Raw genomic sequence first — 17,821 nt, 5'->3', positions numbered from 1 at the left:
GTGCTGCGCCCGCACCTCGCTCAGCCAGTGAGTGGGAACCGGTCTGTATGTGGGATCCGAACCCTCGGCGGGAGCGCTGCCGCACTCCCAAGCGGCGCACTGTAGCAGTGCGCCACTGGGCCGGCCTATTAAAATCTTGAAGAACAAGATATTATCAGAAGATACCACTTCCTCACTTCCTTTAGGTAGTGCAAAATTTTTGATGGGAGACACAAATATAAACATAGAGATGATTTATAATTATTTGTAAAGCATACAAAAGAAAGTCAGAATACAATAGTACAATGCTGAACCAAAAAGGAGGAAAAGCTCATGTACAGCTGCCAAGACAGGTTTAAAAGTGCTGGACAGATATTTTTTTAGGGTCTATTTTCTGGCAAATGGGAGAGGATTTTCAACCCACAGTCATATGGAAGGTACACTTTACCACCAAAGAGAGTGGGACTAGCACAACCCAAGGTACAACCCAAGGAGCTTGGGAAGAGATACCTGGGCACAGAGTAGACCTCTGACTCTATGCATAAAGAGGAAAAAACCATTCCCATGTAGCAATGTCCATCTATGCTTTAATGGAGACGAGTTTCATCTAAACTTCAAATTCTTGAGTTGGACTTTGACTCAACAGACTGTCTATGTTGCAACATGATCTTGGGCAAGTTATGCTACCTCCCTACATCTTTTCATCATTATAAAATGTGGATGATAATAACAGTAGCTACTTTGTGTTATCGTCATGAAGATTAAATGAAATAATTTAGGTACAGTGTTTGAGATAAGGCTTGCCATCTAGATTATCAATATATGTTGGCCTTTATCATTACTTCTCAAATTGTTAGAGCACAGCACACCAGAATAATAAGAAACATCTTCCTGCAGTTGAAGAGATATTTTCCTTAGTCAAATCTGGCTAAAAGATTTGACCAATGCAAGACTGAAATTCAATAGGAGAACCGTATGTAGTACTGGTGTACAGACACGCACACACACACACAGAGACCCTCCCCCCCACACACACTTCTTGCTTAGGTTTACAATGTAACAAACTACCACCAAACATGGACTATAGATATTCCCAAGAAAATTTATCGGATTTATCTAAGAGCCATATGGACATCCTTTTCTTAATATTCCACAGGTATCTCAAATTCAGTGTATCTAAAACTACTAATCTTTTTCACCTTCTTCTACTTCTACGTTTCCTAATTTTCAGTAATTCTATTGCATCAAATCCTGCTTTTCGGCCAATCTACTTTCAAATCTCTTCAATCTAAACAAGTATTTGTGCCATCTAAATGAATATTTGAAAAATGTCACTACCTTGGTTAAAATCCAAATGGCCTTTCATTTCCTTTATGAGAAATTCCAAGGTCTTTAGCACTCTTTATAATTTACAATCTGAGGATGAGGGAGAGAGAGGTTGGGGAAAAATTGGGCAAGGAACACAAAGAACGACTATGATTTGTAATAATGAATATGTTGATAATATTGATTTGATCATCACATATTGTACACAAATAACGATACTCAACACTGTACCCCCTATATATATATAAAATATATAATCAATTATGTTTCAATAAAAATCAATAATAAATCAAAATTTTATTTAGTTCTCTTAAAAAAATTATAATTTGACCCTTTTAAATTCTAACCTCATCCCTCATCTTTCCACCCATTGTACTCTAATCTCTCCACTGTCTGAACTATTTTTCATCTCATGCGTTTCTTTCGTTCAGCGAGCTTCTGGTCTTTGGCCACAGCTTCAATATCTCTTCCTCATGAAGCTTTCCCTTATTCTCTAAAACACGTGGACAAATACCTCTTCTGTGTGCTCTGGCAGCAGACAATATTCACCTTCCTAAATTTATACCTGACCATTGTACCTGCATGTTTAAACAAGTTTCCCACAAGACTGAAAGTCTTTTGAAGTTAGCGACACTGTCATTGCTCATTGGTATATTCCAAACTATTAGCCAGTACCAGTTAAATGGTAAATATAAAACAAATATCAATAAAATTATACTTTAGAGTATTCACATTCCATGATATTGGTTATTTACAATTAATTCTACTATTATCTCTATTTTAAAACTCCATATTGCTATGAATGGATACATGGAGTGGGAAGACTCTACTGTCAACTGTAATCAAAGGCTCTGGTGCCCACCGCGGGTGTAACGGAACAGCACCTGCCCTTATGGCTCAGTTTTGCATTTTGGTAGCCACCTTTCAGAATCCGCCTGGAATATGGCCAGATAAGGTACTGGCTGGTGCTGCTCCATTACACCCATGATGGGCAATAGAGCCTTGATTTATCTAGACGTATTCCAGTCTGCTTCTGAGAGGTGGCTACCAAAATGCAAAATTGGGTATGTACCAAGAGGATATGTAATTAAGCAGGAATGACTAGAGGTCATTCTTTAAATTTCAAAAGGAGAGGGTTTTTGGGGGGTAGTGATGATAATAGTAATTTAGTAACCTATAGTATAATGAAATGTTTGATTCTACACCAAAATGGAACAGTTTTCAGTTTTTTTCCCCCAAACCACCATCATGACAAATTATAACCATATATTTTGGAAATATGGTAACAAAATGACCCTGAAAATCAGATGTTTATTTTCAAATCTTGGAATACCTGGCAAGAGATTACAAAACAAAACAAAACAAATGGTGACCCCTAATTGTATACATAATGACTATTCTTTATGATATGAGAAGACAGGGAACAGCGATTTAATATGCTAACAGGTATTATAATTTTTCAATTTTTCTTTCTCTGAAAATGCATTATATAATCCAAATCAACCACAACGTTTGAGAAACATGTTATTTTCCTCACATTTTACACATGGAATTTAGTATATAAATAAGATATATGTTATTTAGAAAATATACTATAAAATAAGATGGGTACAGAAGAATGCAGAAATTTTCAAGTATAGAATATAGTACATTATCATTCCACTAATTTTACCATTTAAATAAAATGCCTTTTCTTTATCAAAACATATTGTGTGAATAAAACTCATTTTTGATGGTTAGTTAATAGCACTGCATGTGATATTTTCACTAAAGTGTCAAACAAGCATGTTAGAGCAGATGCACAATATACATAAAATTACTAGGTAGTATGAATAGATGCTATCAAAATGTTTGAGTGACTCATACTTTATTTACTCTGCATTTACTCACCAAAGCTGCAAGCTTAATAGTTCTGTTTACAAAAACAAAGCTAGGCAAGCTGGATGTGAAGAACAAATACATGTGAACTCGTTTTTAACTTGTGGATGCATGCATGCACACACATCTTTTTATTATCAGCATGCTCCCAAATTAAAATTGTTACCACATGCTAAGTAAACTTTTTCAGATGTTCAACAAAGAAGATCAAAAGAGATTTCATCATGTAATTTTAGATCTTTGACCAGGCAAACATATAGGAACATAGACATGTCAAAACAGAGTAATCCAAAGGTACAGCTATTTGGAGATTTTCAGTTCAATGAAACTTCCACGAAGGGTAGTTTAGTGTACTTTCATACTTTCCTAACTGATGTCTTACAGGTGAAGCTATTCATGGGACTTTATTTATTAGTTATTTGGAGGTAAGATGTGAGTGGGGGCGAAGATGAAGAACAGTACATCAATAAACTGGGAAGTAAGGTTTAACTTTCCAGGCAGATAGAGAATCACAAAACAAAAAGCATGCAAGTGGAAAGGAACATGTTCTATTCGGACAATAGAAAACCAGCTTGGATAACTTTCTACTGATATTGTGACAGTGAAGACGTGATAGATTAATGTCATATATGATGGGTCTTCAAAAAGTTCATGGAAAATATGTATTATAAAAAAAAAATCTATGCATGGATTGCAAAAATTTTTGCACCGAAATAAACTTATACTAACTCGTTATAATATGTCTGAACAGGATCTAGTTTGAGGAACTAAGAAGGATAAAACATCAGTTTGAAACCAGCACCTATCAGAGGAACACAAATTTGCTAAATTAAAGCAAGAAATTAAAGCACATCAAAGTCATGGTGAAGCTTGAATGGAAGAATGGAAAAATCACTGATGCTTTACAAAAAGTTTATGGGGAATAGTCCTCAAAGATATCAGCAGTTTGAAAAAGATAACTCATTTTAAGAAGGGATGAAGATGATATTGAAGATGAAGCCCATAGTAGGAGACCACCTGTATCAATTTGGGAGAAAAAAAAATCTCATTTCTGCCGTAATTGAAAAGGACCACGGATTAGTAGCAGAAGCTATAGCCAACACTGTAGACATCTTCATTGGTTCAGCTTACCCAATTCTGACTGAAAAATTACAGCTGAGCAAAATTTCAGTTCAATAAGTGTCAGCTTTCAATGGAAGTTTTAAACAAGTGGGATCAAGATCCTGAAGCATTTCTTCAAAGAAATTGTAACAGGAGATGAAACATAGCTTCAACAGTGTAATCCTGAGGAAAAAGAACAATCACAGCAATGCTACCATGATGTGGAAGTGGTCCAGTCAAAGCAAGAGTGCACTGGTCAGGAGCAAAGGTCATAGCAACAGGTTTTTGGGATGTTCAAGGCATCTCACTTGTTGACTTTCTGGAGGGCCAAAGAATGATAACACATGTTTATTCAGAAAGTGTTTAGAAAAAGTTAGCCAATGCTTTAGCAGAAAAACATGGGAAAGCTTCATCACAGAGTCCTTCTCCACCATGCACAGGGCAATTTTGTGAGAGTTTCGACAGGAAATCATTAGGCATCTACCTTACAGTCCTGATTTGATTCCTTCTGACTTTTATTTGCTTGTTGATTTTCTAATCTTAAAAAAATCTGTAATGGGCACCATGTTTCTTCAGTTAATGATGTAAGGAAGACTGCATTAACATGATTAAGTTCCCAGGACCGTCACCTCTTTAGGGATGGACTAAAGTGATTGGTATCATTGCTTACAAAAGTGTCTTGAAACACACAAAAATCAGTAGCATTTCTATTCACCAATAGTGAACAAGCAGAAAGAGAAATCAAGAAAGCCTGCCCATTTACAATAGCCACCAAAAAAATAAAATACTTAGGAATTGAACTAACTAAGGATGTGAAAAATCTCTATAACGAGAACTATAAACCACTCCTGAGAGAAATTAGAGAGGATACAAGAAGATGGAAAGACATCCCATGCTCCTGGATTGGAAGAATCAATATAGTGAAAATGACTATACTACCCAAAGTAATATACAAATTCAATGCAATCCCCATCAAAATTCCAATGACATTTCTCTCAGAAATGGAAAGAACTATACAGTCATTTATCTGGAATAACAAAAGACCAAGAATAGCCAAAGCAACGCTGAGCAAAAAAAAATAAAGCTGGAGGTATTACTCTACCTGACTTTAAACTATACTACAAAGCCACAATAACCAAAACAGCATGGTACTGGTACAAAAACAGAGACACTGATCAATGGAATAGAACAGAACACCCAGAAATCAACCCACGCACTTACTGCCATTTGATCTTCGACAAAGGCACCAAGCCTATTCACTGGGGTCAGGACTCCCTCTTCAGCAAAGGGTGCTGGGATAACTGGATATCCATATGCAGGAGATTGAAACTAGACCCATACCTCTCACCATGTACTAAAATCAACTCAAAATGGATCAAGGATTTAAATATACACCCCGAAACAATAAAACTTATTAAAGAAAACATAGGAGAAACCCTTCAGCAAATAGGGCTGGGCACAGACTTCATGAATATGTCCCCAAAAGCACGGGCAACCAAAGGAAAAATAAACAAATGGGACTATATCAAACTAAAAAGCCTCTGCACAGCAAAAGAAACAATTAACAGAGCTAAAAGACAACCAACAGAGTGGGAGAAAATATTTGCAAAATACACATCCAACAAAGGACTAATATCCAGAATATATAAAGAACTCAAACAACTTTACAAGAAAAAAACAAGCAACCCAATCAAAAAATGGGCAAAAGAACTAAGTAAGCATTTCTCTAAAGAAGATATGCAAATGGCCAACAGTCATATGAAAAAATGCTCAACATCACTCAGCATCCAGGAAATGCAAATCAAAACCACACTGAGATACCATCTCACCCCAGTTAGGATGGCAAAAATCCAAAAGACACCGAAAGATAAATGCTGGCGTGGCTGCGGAGAAAAAGGAACTCTCTTACATTGTTGGTGGGAATGCACAATGGTGCAACCCCTATGGAAAATGGTTTGGGGGAGAGGGAGGAGGGAGGGAGGTTTCGGTGATGGGACATAATAATCAACTACATTGAAGATTGACAAAATAAAAATTCAAAAAAAAAAGTGTCTTGAAATGAATGCAGCTTATGTTGAAAAATAAAGTTTCTATCTTCTATTTTTATATTTTAATTCTATTTTTCCATGAACCTTTTGAAGTCCCCTCATATTGGAGTCTAATGACATTCCTGGAGTTCTTCTGTTGGCTTGCTACAAATCCTCACATCTTTTCTTCGGGCAAAGATGTAGCTAGGGAAAACATAATAGATATGTGGGATTCATTCTCTAGTGGGTAAACACAAATCAATTAAACACCAGTGCAGCAACTGTGTTTTGGTCTACTTCTGTAGCTAAGTCTTCTTCAGTTTTAGAAGCTGAGTTCCCTTACTCTACCATTTTTGAATCCTTAGCTTGTTTCTCTACCTGGTACCTAGTTCTGGTCTTCCTTTTCCAACTCTTCTGGATCCTCCACCTGCAGCATCTATGATTGGGTTACCATTTTCTTCATTCAAGTTTCCCTTATGCTAACTCCTTACCTGACTGTCCCCAACCTCCACCTACTGTGCTATGTCAGACTTGCCTTCATGACACTACTTGGAATCACCTGTCCAAACTCAATCTTTTTTCCTGCTCAAGGATTCCCCCTTATCATATTATTTCCCCTGATGAGCCTGTCTAGGTTCTAAGTCACGGTCACCTCAACCTGATAAGTTGTGGCACCAATTCACTCCAGTACTTTCTTAGAGTGCCTCATCAAACATCACAGTAGGTTTTAAAGTAGTCACTCTGGACAGATGTTCGGATAACAGTAGAAATGTGCTGTTCATGCTCCAAAAAAATTTTATAATTTCATTCTTAAAGGTGTCATTAACAGTTCTCATTTATCTTAATAGTTGAGCATATATTGTTTATTTTTTTATTAAAATACATATTTAAATACTGCAATCTTTCATGGACAAAAGTAGATTTAGAATGCAACCCAGAAACAAATAATAATAAGGCATTTAGCAAGATCTGATCAATGGTAATAAAGAAATTCTTGGTAATTTTCTGATCCCTTATTAAATTCTTAAAAGATATTTGCTTAATTACAAAATGGAAAAAGGATAATGAACAATTTTAATGGATATGCTCAGAAAAGTTAACTTGCAATGAAAAGGGGCCCCCCAAAGCCATCAGCCCTCAATCTCAGAATAGGATGACTTACCCTTACCTATAACACTAAAAATAATATTAACATCCCTTGTGAAGACAGCATAATAAAGGTTTTTAACAAATGACTTCAGGAGTTGTCATGAGTTCTCCAGGAAGCCCCTGTTCTCCCTCTTCCAGTAAGCAATCTAAGGTGATCTGTGGAAATGTTTCATTATTCACTTGAACCAGAAAACCCCACAAAATCATGCAAATCAAGAGGTTCAAATCTTCATGTTCACTTTAAAAACACCCATGAAACTGCCCAGGCCATTAAAGGTATGCATACCCTAAAAACCACCAAGTATCTGAAAGATGTCACCTTACAGAAGCAATGGTGTTACAATGGTGGAGTTGGTAGGTGTGCCCAAGCCAAACAGTGGTGCTGGGCACAGGGTCAGTGGCCTAAAAAGAGTGTTGAATTTTTGCTTCACATGCTTAAAAATGCAAAGAGTTATGATGAACTTAAAGGTTTAGATGTAGATTCTCTGGTTATTAAGCATATCCAGGTGAACAAAGTAACCAAGATTCACTGCCATACTTATAGAGCTCATGGTGGGATGAAACCTTACGTGCACTCCCCCTGCCACATCCAAATGATGCTTACTGAAAAGGAACAAATTGTTCCTAAATCAGAAGAGGAGGCTTCACAGAAGAAAAAGATAGCCCAGAAGAAACTGAAAAAACAAAAACTTATAGTTAGAGAATAAATTTAGCACAAAATAAATGCAAAAAAAAAAAAGACTTCAATCTAGAAAAATAAAAGCATAAGGGCCCTAAACAAGAAAATATGAAATGGTTCCTGAATAGAAAGAATTCTGATCCTAAGATTCTCTGCTGTTTCGCAGACTGAATGCCACACAGGTTCAGGTTATTCATTATTTTACTCAGTTGAACACAAACGCAGAGCACTCATGATTATGAAGGCGTGGTATGGCTAATGATAGATGATTCACATGGTGTTTAGGGCTCATAAATTATAGATCCAGAAGACATTATTAAAGGAAGTTACGGACTTTTCCATGGAAAGGATAGATAGAATGAATTAGTGTTTAAAATTTCTGTAGTTTTTGCTGAAAATTTGCTCAATACATATTCAACAATAAAATAGTTTTCTAATACTCCAAGATTAAAATATAGAATATTCTGTTCATCTTTTTAATCTTGAACCTATTACAATATCAGATATGTACAATGTTTCAATACAAAAAATCTCTCAAAAAACATTTACATCAAAGTCTAAAATTGCAATGCTATATTATCTATTAATTCTCTATACCACTCTATCCTAATTCTGCCACTAACAAAATGCATACATGCAAAACAAAAATGACATATTTGGGCTACAGATTTTTAAATACAAAAAATAGAATTGCTATAAATGTGTTATGTAAAATGTGAATGCAAAACAAGTGGCTAGTTGTCGATAATTAGGTGACAAATCTGAAAGTAATTTCAGAGTTATAAATATAATATGGGGTACTTTCTATGAGTCACTTGCTTAACAAATGAGTATCTTAACTAATTCATATTTCTTCATACAATTCCCTTATAATTAGGAATCTTATCAAATCAAATTTTATCATCTCAAATATGAATGAAGCTGGTTTGAAAATTAAATGCCTCCAAGTAACTTAAGAACTGGGATATTCTAGGCCGGCCCGTGGCTCACTCGGTAGAGTGTGGTGCTGATAACACCAAGGCCACGGGTTCGGATCCTATATAGGGATGGCCGGTTTGCTCACTGGCTGAGCGTGGTGCTGACAACACCAAGCCACGGGTTGAGATCCCCTTACCGGTCATCTTTAAAAAAAAAAAAAAAAAAAGAACTGGGATATTCTGAAAACCTTTGGTGGTACATTTGCACATGTGATATATATGACATGACAAAAACAGGAAAAGGAAATGCTTGCTGTGTGTTTCTGATGACTTTTTTTAGTATTTGATGTCACTGTAGTAACAATGCATTCACTTTTCAGTGTGATTATATTAAATCACATTTAAAAGATATTGTCCCATGCTGATCTTTTCCCCTAAAGTGGTCTCACAAACATCAAGTCCTTCCAAACAGAAAGCAGTTTTTCTGGTCATTATTTCCATTACTTTGCAATTAAGATAAAATGATTCAACATGCAGAGAAGTTACGTTAGTAAGAGATTTTTAAGGAGAAGAGCAGTTTTACAGGCAGTGAGTTTTCAATCAAGTTTTCTGCTTGATTCAAAAGAATTTCTTTATTAGATAGTTATCTACTCTAGTTCCTTTTCAACAAAAGCATATTTCCCATGTCAGAACAATTCTACTATCTCTTTCTGAAGAATATCCCTACAGTGAAACAAAACATTGCTGTTTGTGATACTAGTTGAAAGAACATAAAGACAAAGAGGTTTTCAAGATATAATTATTCAAATTTAAAAAATAAGCACAAACTAGATATCGAGATCTTTAGTATATGAAGAATCACGTGGCAGTCCTTCATCACTGGAAGATAACACAGAACTGAAACATTTCTTTATTAAGTAATAGCAAAAATAATCCAAATATATATCTATGATACATCTAAAAGAGTTGGACAGGACCATCAAACCATCTAGTACAAAAACAAACAAAAAAACAGATTACAATTCAGAAATATACCTTATTTTTCCTCATTGAGCCTACTTAGTCAATCTGAATTCAAGAAATACATGATTTCTTTTTTTCTTTTTTTTTTTTTTTTTGTCTTTTTTCGTGTCCGGCAATGGACTGCAACCCTCAGTGTTGCGCCTGTACTGGACCGGGACCGGCAACGGGATCGCAACCCTCGGTGCTGCGCCCGCCCCTCGCTCAGCCAGTGAGCGGGAACCGGTCTGTATGTGGTATCCGAACCCTCGGCGGGAGCGCCACCACACTTCCCAAGCGGTGCACTGTAGCAGTGCGCCACCGGGCCGGCCCAAGAAATACATGATTTCAATCCTATAGAAGACCTTTATGGGAAGAATGCTATAGACACACCTATAGCTTATAATCATTATTATCATCATCAACAATAAGACTTTATATTTTAAAGCATTTTACAAAGTTCTTTCAAATTTATTTTTTTCTTTTTAAATGTTGTATCTATAAGTGGACAGATCATATATATGTGTTCTTATCATATAGATATAAAAGCCGAAGTATAGAAAATGTGAGACTGTGAGCATAACTTACTCCATCTTGAAGTTTGTACCACTTGCTATGGTACAACCATAGCTTGTGAACCTTGCCCACAAAAGTTATATGGTAACTAGGAGTTAGGTAGTTAGAACAATAGGTGGAAACAGCTTGCTGACTACAAAGAAGGAACTTAATGATTAAATACCAGTATGGCAGCAGCTGGTCTGGCTACCTGCATCACAATAATACCAAAGATAGTAATTATTGTCATAAGACATTTGCAGTTAGTGACTTTAGCTTATTCCTTAGTAATTGCTTCTCAACTTTTTCTACTACTTTGTGTGAACTGCCTATATAAGCCTAAGCTTGACCAAGAGGTACGCACAAAGAAACCTCTAGGTCATCACCTGCCGAATCCATCCTCCTGTATGTAAGTTACCTTTTAATAAAATTCTTTGCTTAACTGAATGGAATTACCTGCTTCAGTCCTCAGTCTCAAAATACCTTCTCAGTTTAGTCTAACTTTAGACAGTACATAAATTTTTCATGATGACTTGACCAAAAAAAATAAATAAATAAGTATTCTGAGTAAATAAAGCCCTACATAAAAGTTATTTTTACTCCATACTAGAAAGTATTTATACTGTACTTTATTGAAAAGAAATGAGTAATCTCTGATCTATGCCGTCATCTAACTCTAGCAGGAGATAATATGCCATTGTAGATAAAACATGGGCTTGCACACCAGACTCATGTGGGTTCAAAGTCCCACTTCTCCACTTACTACCTATGTTTCTTTGGTAAGCTAATCAACCTGCCTAATCTTAAACTTCTGTATCTGTAAACTGTAAATAATGTCTATCTTTCCCTCCCTCATAGGGTTTCTTTGAAGTCTAAGTGAGGTATATATTACAAGGGGTCAATGCAATATCTAGAATAAACTGTGTGCATACATATAAAAAAGTACGTTCCCTTTCCTTCTAACTTTATAGAATTCTGAGTACTTAACACTATACTTAAGGGTAAAAATGATATGGCCCCTGCTCATCATTGGGAAGAAAAATTTTGTAATAGAGGACAATATAACAAAAATAGAATACAAAATTGTCAGGCACAAATAACTCTTATAATACATCATTGTGTCTGAACTTTCTGAGATATTCCAAAGAAACAATGAACTTATGATAACTAGTTTCTTGTTTTTCCCCTGTAAGCTACGAAAGGGTTGCTGTTGGCAGGATAAAGAATGACAGTACAGGAATAGGGCAGCCAATGGACTCAACTATGGCTTAGGAAACTAGCAACACAAGGTACAGTTTATTTTGCAGGAAACCAAAAACAGATAAAGAAGAAGAGATTTCTGGATCTGTCCAATCAAGGAAAATCTTGTTACTGTATCTTGAGAATGATCAACTCTTAAATACACATGTATATACCAAAGCATTTGAAATTGTACAAACTGACACTGCGTGTTGCAAGATGTACTTAAAAGATTTTACCTCTATAAGAACCATATGCACCCAAACCCTGTGTGTCTGTTGGGCCGTAAAGTGTCATGTCTTTAAGAGCACAGCAAACCATTCTCCTTCAAAGTTTATGTGTTTCGGATTTAACTGAAACTAACAAACCAATTTCCAACCATCAGCACTTTGAAATACCCTTTCAAAAATAATGGCACTAATACCTCCTTCCACACAAATGATTACATTTAAATATGGTGAATATGTTGGACTGTTATTTGGAGACTTTCTCTGTTTATTTTCCAGGACTTGTATTCTTAACTCTGTTCTAAATCTAAGAATAAGAATTAACAGAAATTGAATATTAAGTAAAGCTCTGATTTGTTCTTCTCAAAAATATAAGAGAATTTATTTTTATATTAAAAATGAAGTTAAGCTACTCATTTCTCAAGCATTTTAGCTTAGGTTTCTTCTTTCTTCTATTAAAACATCTTCTGTGTATACAACATAATTAAGGAAAACCACAACAGTTGTTTTTTGCCAGTGGGAATGTTTTGAAAACTATTACTTCAAAGTGGCTTCCTCTTTTTTTTTTGGCAAATGAGTCTTTTATTAAACCCACTGCACCTCCATCATTTCTCTCTCTCTCTCTCTTTTTTCACTGAAAAAAATAGTGCTAAGGAAAAAAATGTTCTGGAGAAGACTTTTTTTTTCTTTTCACTGATGAATGATCTGGAATCTAGCAATTGGAGGGGGAATTGGGTATCTGTTCCTGGAGTCAACTTGCTGGAGCGAGAGCAAAAAGAAAACACTCAGGGCTTGGCAGAAAACTTTTCCTCTGGACATGTTCCACTGGCTTGTGGCAAAATTGTTGTACATTTATTAAGAGTTCCAATGTCTACTGGGTGGGTTCATCTGCTTGAGGCACTTCTCTTTTAAGCTCAGCACTTCTTGGGTTTGTAAGAGCTCCTTGAAGGTTCAGTTTCAAAAACCTCTTTTGGTCACAAAAGCTCCTTCTGCTTTTTCTTTTATGCAGCTTCCTGTTTGTGCCTGTTTATTAAATGCCCCTTTCCAAGTAACCATTGACTGCTGGAACTTTTACAGGATTCATTATGATTCATTGGTTCTTCAAATGCTTGGAAAGAAGTGGTGTTGGTCCTATCGTCTTTCTACCACTTGAATGTCTGTCTGTCAGCCCAATTAACACATTCTCATTCATGCTTTTTGTGGGAAAGTTTCTACTAAATTAAGAGAAATTTAGAATTTATAAACATTTCTTTGTTTCCCAGTATTTACATTTTCAAATGCTGAGAAATATATTTGCCAAAAGCTTTCTTGTAGTCTCTGTTCCACTTTTGTTTTTTAATGACACAAGGTACATAGGAATGCCATTAAAGAAAGTAGAATTATAAATCTCAGCTTAAAGATTAAATTTACACACTTAAACATAAATTATTATCAGCTAAAAATATTTAAAACTGCTTAGATAATTCTGTGATCTGCTTAAAATTATTTTTTTTTTCCTAACTCTAAACTTGGTTTTAAAATTTGAAATTCTCATTACTTGGTTCTTTTTATTTCCACAATTGTACTCAATTATGAATAGGGTTTAGGGTCTGAGAATAAAATAATTTTAATAACAATCATTACAGCATCATTGTAGAGTAACTCACTAGGTCTATTGTGAGGAAAATATACCAATTAGATGAAAATGAGTAAACTTCCATGACATCATTCAATATTATCATAATGTTTTTAACTCATACTGTTTTTAACCTAAAGCTTGGACTCTATCTGAATGTTGAAATATAACCTATAGATATAACATATTTTGATCTATCAATTAGTATATTTCAAATTAATAAAGTACATAATATGTAATATAGTGTAAACACACTTTATTTTAGCCAGTGATACTTTTATACTAAACTCAATTATTATATAGCTCGATAATATTATACTTATAATAAAAATTTTAATTTACTCTAATTTTAGAGGTGTTTGTAGATGACACTGGTCCTAACTAACACAGCACCTGATTCAGACTTGAGGTATCAATGAAGGTTCCTAGAAGGAGGTGGTGTCTAAATGGAGAACTGACAGGTGAGAGGAGAGGGTTGGGATGAGAGGTGGTGAAAGTGTTTCATGACCAGGAAGTAACATTTGCAAACCAGAGTATGCTTGCCTGCTTAGTAGCAAATGTCAGGAAAAGTAATGAGTACTTGTGGAAGTGGGGAGAAGGCTTCAAGAGATGAGACTGTAGATATAAATAAGGCCAGATGAAGGAGGACTTTTAAGCCACATAAAGGAGTTTGAAGTTTATATTTTAGGAACTGGGAAACCCCTAAAGTATTTCATTCTTTTAAACAGGATAGTTATATAACCAACTTTGCATTGAAGTAAGATTATTTTGGCAGGAGATATCTAGGAATTCATTCCAATGACACTGATATACTTGTACAGTGAAAAACTTGTGCCAGCCCACAGTATGGAAGCATGAGTTTATACAAATACTTTTATACTGAAAAATATGAACTTGATATTATAAATCTTCATATAATACTATCTTTTAATTAGCCATTTATAGGTGCATGAGTTCTAAGTTGGGATTTCTGTACATGGTAGTCTTACAGACTGAAATAATATCAATTGCTAATTTATATAGTGCTTTATAATTACTAAAGTCTTTCACATACTCATGTAATGATTTTAGATTTCTACAGTAGAATAGTATAATATTCTACTTTGTTTTAGTCTATATGGAAAGACCGTGCTTTTTTTTAAGCCATCCTTTAATCAGGCAAATAATAGGGACACTGAATTTCTTTTCTAAGAATTTCTAACACAGAAATCTATGAATTAAGAATGTACAAAGAATTGTAGAAACAATAATTCTGGAACATAAAAGAAAAAGGAAATTGTACTCATTTTGGTTATTTTTCTCTTCAGTAAAGAATATTTTATAGTTTAAATAATCTGACAGAGAAACCAAGCAACATTTTCTCTACCTTTGGACTTTCTGTCCTTTTTATAACCTAAGGTATTTCACAAAGAAACTAAAAACTGTAGGTGATGAGAAATAACACAGCAAAATGGCTTTCAGAGCAAAAGGAATTTTTCTCCCATAGGCAAAATGAGGTTTTGTTATTTTTTTCTCCTTCTAGTGAAAAATGTTACCTTGTTTCATTGAACCTAAATTGCCATCAATAGCAAAACTTACCCTGACTTCAGAGTTGTTAAATGTGAATAAAAGGGATGATAATACAGGTAATAAAAAACACTAAAGCTACAGAAAGTGTGAAGTTACTAGGCAACTTTCTTACATTCCTGTCAGAACCAAAGCAATCATGAAGAGTTTGTTGTATGCAGACAAAAGCTTAGAATAACATATGGTTGCATCTTCTCAAGCTTTAATTTAAACATTTGTATGTGTGCATGTGTGTGCATGTGCGCACATGTGTGTGTAAAGCTCCAAAGGGGGATAAAATGGGGGAAGGAAGAGAAAAAAATGTATAGGATACTGAATAGCTGCACGCTATACTACAAAATGAAAACGAGCTAAAGCATTCTTACATGCCCTGTCACATAATAGTGACAGAACAGCAATAAATAATGATGCTTTCATGATGGAGAAATTAAAACTTGTTCCATTTTCCTCATAAGAGTTTTATGAGAGTCAAGTAAAATTAGATAAACATATAATAAGGAGATTTGTTGTACAAAATAATTTATTTCACAGGCTATTATATGGTTTTCATCTCCATACAAAAAAAAAAACCCTCTTTTTCCTAAGCCATAATTGGGTTCAAAACATTCAAAATTAATGCTGTAATGTGTATTTTGTGTAAATGTTACGCCTAGGTGAAGCCAACATCACTAAAATAATGATGGATAAAAATTAAGTACACAGATTTTTAAATTAGATTGTAATAGTAACCCAAGAAGAGCAATGCAAATGCCATAGCTTCCATGATTTAAAATATACTCCTTTTTAAAAGATCCTAAATGGGTTTCATAATTCAGCACTCATGTTACAAGTAACTGTCCCAGGTTGGAGTGAAATGCAGGAAAATTTGGACCTAAAAATGTAGGGCATATGGTCTTGATTGCCTTTCGCAGCTACGTTAAGAGTTCAGTGTAAAGAAAAGCGTTCCAAACGCCAGCTTGCAAACTAGGTTTTTATGTGAAACTCTAATAAAACAGCAGCAGATGTTTCTATGCTATTAATTTGTTTGGGACATTTTTGGCTGGTTCATTCCAAATCAACTATTATCCCTTGTCCAACAACTGCAGCATTCATTTCTTTTTCACATGAAGAGAAAGAGAGAAGGGAAGCTTTTCCTTTGGAATAGATATTGCACCAATTTGCTGTATTCATGGGAAAGCAAATGTCAGCACTTGTGCATTTTTTTCCCTGAATTCCCTTAGAAAGTAATAAAAGGTGTTTTTCACTGTTGGAGGAAAAAAGAAATCATCCAGCCAAAGAATTGCTGGAGCAAAAATAAAGCATACTATTTATTGGTAGGTAAACACACATTGAGTAACAGCACAAATTTCATTTTAAAGACTATTGAAATAAACTGACTTACTTCTAAACCTGCCTATATTGAGGCAGACTATTGATAGATTTTTTGCTGATGCTAATTCACATGTGAAAAAGATTCTCACCTTGTAAAATGTTCACACTCTCAGTCAACTCACTTCCATTCCTCCTCTCGCACCCTTACAATCCATTCTTGCTTCTCCAAAGATCTGAAAAGATCACTTTTTGCTGTATGTATGCACACCTCTTGATATTTATTAAAATGGTGAATGTTTTATCCTCAGGGAAAAAAAAGATTTTAAAAAATAAAATAAAGGCTTTCCTTGACTTAGTCATTTTCTTACTTCCAATTGACCTTCCCCAGAAGAAGACAAAAGTGGGAGGGAATCAAAGAGCTCGTTGCATCTTTCTAGTGAGGCAAATGTGTTCACTCCTCATCAGTTTTCCTCTGAACCGGGCAGTCTGCTTTATATGAAATTATGCTCTCTGGCTGATAATACTGAGAATTCATTTTTAAGGATTGTTCTCAGTCCATACACCTTATTAATATCCTTCAAGATTACACAAAAATCCTTAATGGGATTCAAATGGAAGCCCTAAAGCCTATTACTCCATGAAATTACTCAGGCTGCTGGCTAAAGTGCCAGAATGATTTGGATTTCAGTTTTGTTTCTAAAACAAATGTAATAAAGTATCATTAACAAATTCAACTAAAGTTGGTTCAAGTTCAAAAAGTCGGCACATTCTAGTGTAATTAGAGACAAGAAAGTTTTAAAGCCCTAATGGAATTTTCTGTAATTCTCTCTTTAATTGGAAAACGTTTGCTACTTGGAAGTACTTCCATGATATAAGAGCCAACTAACAAAGCAGAGCACCTTACAAGTCTCTTTGCCTATATGCATCTACTCTATCTTTTGACACTGGAGCTGCTCTCCCAGGCCTGTGGAAACAGCTAAATCCTCCAAAACCTCTCAATTGTCCTGAGAATGGAATCCAGGTTCCGGTGTGATGAGCACCATTATTCTTTGCCAAGAATTCCAACCATAAGGATTCCTCCAGTCATAGGTTTCTAAAGTCATACCACCGTGGTTCCCAACTGGAACCTGGTATATGAAATAAAAAAGATGGGGATCCATGAGGCTGGAGATCTGAGACCTAGAGACGTAGGGCTGTCTTCTACTGAAGCTTCCCCCTGTCGTTCCCCCCCCCCCCCCCCCCCCCCCCCCCCC

The 17,821-nt window shown here is 35.3% G+C and overlaps 1 protein-coding gene and 1 pseudogene across 1 annotated transcript in view; one reads left to right on the top strand and one right to left on the bottom strand.

Annotated features, from left to right (window-relative positions):
- ROBO1 (roundabout, axon guidance receptor, homolog 1 (Drosophila)) overlaps positions 1-17,821 on the bottom strand; it is a 415,298-nt gene that overhangs the window by 195,479 nt on the left and 201,998 nt on the right. The window lies entirely within an intron of this gene.
- LOC103591671 lies at positions 7,625-8,167 on the top strand (annotated as a pseudogene).

This window comes from Galeopterus variegatus, unplaced genomic scaffold, assembly GCF_000696425.1.
Source record: "Galeopterus variegatus unplaced genomic scaffold, G_variegatus-3.0.2 Scaffold1006, whole genome shotgun sequence".
Taxonomy (NCBI): domain Eukaryota; kingdom Metazoa; phylum Chordata; class Mammalia; order Dermoptera; family Cynocephalidae; genus Galeopterus; species Galeopterus variegatus.
Note: the sequence above shows the minus strand (reverse complement) of the source record. Positions and strands in the feature narration are given on the sequence as shown.